The 3,857-nt window shown below is 36.5% G+C and overlaps 1 non-coding gene across 1 annotated transcript; it reads right to left on the bottom strand.

Moving 5' to 3' along the window:
• Nucleotides 1-3,378: 3,378 nt before the first annotated feature.
• On the bottom strand, nucleotides 3,379-3,538 carry LOC142454163 (U1 spliceosomal RNA). The gene has a single exon (XR_012785682.1). It is a non-coding gene; the product is annotated as a U1 spliceosomal RNA (small nuclear RNA).
• Nucleotides 3,539-3,857: the final 319 nt, after the last annotated feature.

The raw sequence follows: 3,857 nt of genomic DNA, 5'->3' as shown, positions 1-3,857 counted from the left end.
GACACACAGCAGGGAAAATGAAGTTCAATCCCTTTATGTCTTTGGACCAGAGTAAAATGCATAAATGCCATTTCAATGCACCTTCCTATGTTCGCAAAAAGATGATTTCTTCCCTTTTCCCAAGGAACTAAGATAAACACAGTATTCATTCCATGCTCCTCTGCAAGGTTGATGAAGTTCAGGTTGCACAATGACACCATCAAGGTCAGAAAATTGGTAAAGTAGTCCAGGTTTACAGGAAGAAAGATTTCATCTAAATTGAATGGGTGTATAGAGACAAGAACGAATGGCAGAATTGTCCCTGTGGGCATTCATCCAGCAGAGTGATTATGACTAGGCTAAAATGGGACAAAGACCGCAAAAATATCCTTGAATGGAAAGTCAAATCTTGCCAAATAGGAAACAAAAAGAACAAACATAAGAAAGAACCAATTGAGAAGATGCAAGATTAAAATCATAATAAGTCCAACTACCATTAAAAAGGGAAATATAGATACTAACAGAAGCTCGCCAGATAATGATAATGATAGACAACAACCTGAGATTAATACACATGACAATACCACCTAGAAGCCAACCTAGACATAGAAATATCCAAAGTAAAATAAATCTATACAACTGAAAATAAGGAACCAGATATATCCATTTGTAAATATGGCAACAACGTGGCAAAAAGAGGCCATGCAATTGCTATAGACTACCAAATAGAGGAGAAGTCAAGAAGATTTCAAAGTACAACAGATAATTTTAAACTTTGGGGAAAATATAATAAATTCCAGAGTAACCTCAAGGAGGATTAATAAACTTCATCAAAATAAAAAAGGGGAGATCATAAATATTTAGTAAAAATACAACAACAGCAATGAAGGAATTGATAAGAAAGTCTATAGACTAACACAATGAATGCAATACAAAAAAAATTATGTGGAACAAAGAAACCAGAAGCAACACAAAAATAAAACAGCAAAATGGTAGCAATAAATTCACACCTATTATTAATTGCACTAGATGCAAATGGATTACACTCACCAATCAAAATACAGAGAGTATAAAATTTTATAAGAAAATAAGACAAATAATATATATTAAAATCGAAGAATTAGGAAAAAATTTTAAAGAATGGCAATATTCATTTCTGATACTATTGATTTTTAAGGCAAAAGCCATCATAAGAGACAAGAAAGAACATTGTACAATGATTAAAAGGCCAATTATAGATTAACGGGCCAACCAGAAGACATATCTTTAATAAAAGTCTATGAACCCAATGAAAAATCACCAAAATATACATATCAAATATTAACAGAACTGAAAAAAGAAATAGACACCTCTATAATAATAGTAGGAGAATTTAATAATACACTTTTGTTGAAGGGCAAACCACTAGAAAGAAACTCAATAAAGACACAAGAATAAAACACAATCAACTAACTTGATCTCATAAACATTCAAAGAATCCTCCACACAATAGGAGCACAATAGACACTTTTCCAATGTGCATGGAATAAGCTACAGAATAGGCATCAATAAAATTTTAAATGTTGAAATTCTATAAAGCATCTTCTCAGATCACAATGCTATAAAATTACAAATCAGCGACAGGAAGATCAAGGGTGAAAAATCAAATGAATGGAAATTGAATAACATCTGCTTAAAAACTATTGTGTACTGATGAAACACGCAATACTCCTCTGGTTCCTTGAGCCTTCCTCACCCCCCCAACTATCATGACTGCTTTTTACTGCGGGCTAGACCAGAGCATGTCCACAGGTACAAATAAGACATAAGGTCTCACGACACATGGGATCCAGGAAAAGGAATGGGAGTAGCGATACCAGGAGGGCAAGGGAAAGGTAGGGGGAACTGAGATGATTGATACATAACTGCACCACCACCACCCCTGGTCAGGGGGATGAACAACAGAAACCATGAGGGAAGGGAGGCAGCAGTTGGTGTAAGATGTGAAAATAATAATAATTTATAATTTACCAAGAGGCCATGAGGTGGGGGGAGCTGACACCAAGGGCTCAATAGAAAATAAATGTCTAGATAATAATGATGACAACATATGTACAAATGTGCCTGATACAATAAAATGTTTTTTAAAACTACTGCGTAATAGAATGAATAAAATGAAAAAAAATCTTAAATGTCAATGAAGATGAAGATACAGAATACTAGAATATTTGAGATAAAGCAAAACAGTGTTCAGATGGTAATTTATATTGCTAACCACACATACAAAATAGTATAAAGAACCAAAATCAATATCTTAGCCCAACATCCAAAGAAAGCAGCAACAATAAATCTACAGTCACCATAAGAAAAGAAATTATGCTACGTATCAAGGTAGCAGATGGACCTTGGGCCTTTACTCATGCCCTCCCTCAATGCAAGAACACTTTTTTCTAATAACCTGGCATTCTGTGTTGCTCACCTTCCCAACAAGATCGCAGAAGTAAAAATGGGTACATAAGCAAATGTGGTGAAGAAAGCTGATGGTGCCCGGCTATTAGAAGATACAGTGTCTGGGGTATTAAAGGCTTGAGGTAAAACAAGCAGCCATCTATCAGGGAAGCAACAAAGCACACATGGAAGTACACCAGCCTGTGTGATCACAAAGTGTCAAAGGGATCAGGTATCAAGCATCAGACGATCCAAAATAATCATATCAATGTAAACAATAGAGGTTGGAGTAGAGACCCCAAGCCCATCTGTAGACAATTGGACATCCCCTCACGGAATGGTCACAAGGTAAGGACGAGCCAGCCAGGGTGCAGTATAGCACCAACAAAACACACAACATTCTTCTTGTTTGTTAATGCTTCCTCCCCCAACTATCATGACCCCAGTTCTAACTTACAAATTTGGCTAGACTGGAGCATGTACACTGGTATAGATAAGAGCTCTCGGCACACAAAATCCAGGACAGATAAACCTACCAGGAATAATTATGGGAGTCTTGATACCATGAGCACAGGGGGAAGGTGGGAAGAGAAGGGAGAGAAGGGTGGGAAAGGATGAACCGATCACAATGATCAAAGTGTCATCCCCCACCCTCCAAAAGACACAAACAACAGAAAGGTGGGTGAAGGGAGACAGCAAATGAAGTAAGATATGAAAATAATAATAATTTACAATTTATCAAGGGTCACAAGGGTGGGAGGGGGAAGAGGTGCTGATAGCAAGGGCTCAAGTAGAAAGAAAATGGTTTGAAAATTATGGTGGCATCATAAGTACAAATGTGCTTGATACAATTGATGTATGGATTGTTCCAAGAGCTGTAAGAGCCCCCAATAAAATGATTTATAAAAGCAACAATTCAACAAGAAATGAATAACTTGAAGGCTTGGCATTATATCTGAATTTTTTTTTTTTATTGAGCGCGAACACAGTCCCCCACTACCACAAATTATGCAGTCGAGTTTCCCACATTTGGGGAAATCGCAGGGGTCAGCACATCCGGAGTGCAATGGATAAGCCTCGCCCTGGGAAAACCACCTTCGTGATCATGGTATCTCCCCTGCCAGGTAAGTATATATCTGAATATTTTTAAGAATAAAATAGATCATTGTGTTTTAAAAAATTAAAATTAAAAAAGACTAAAGTTGGTTCTTTGAAAAGATTAAAAACCCAACAAACCACTGGCAATTCTAACAAAAGAAGGTGATGATGCAAGTCACATAAATAAAAATTGCATGAACAACATCACAACAGAGCCTATTGATATAAAAAGGTAACAGAGTACTCTGAAGATCTATAGCCCAACAAATTTGAAAACCTAGAAGCAATAGATTTCTAGAACCACATTATCTACCTATACACTATGAAGTAGAAAATCCAACAGACCCATGACA

The sequence above is a fragment of the Tenrec ecaudatus genome, chromosome 7 (genome assembly GCF_050624435.1).
Source record: "Tenrec ecaudatus isolate mTenEca1 chromosome 7, mTenEca1.hap1, whole genome shotgun sequence".
NCBI lineage: Eukaryota > Metazoa > Chordata > Mammalia > Afrosoricida > Tenrecidae > Tenrec > Tenrec ecaudatus.
The sequence above is the reverse complement of the archived record's forward strand: the minus strand, read 5'-3'. Positions and strand labels throughout refer to the sequence as shown.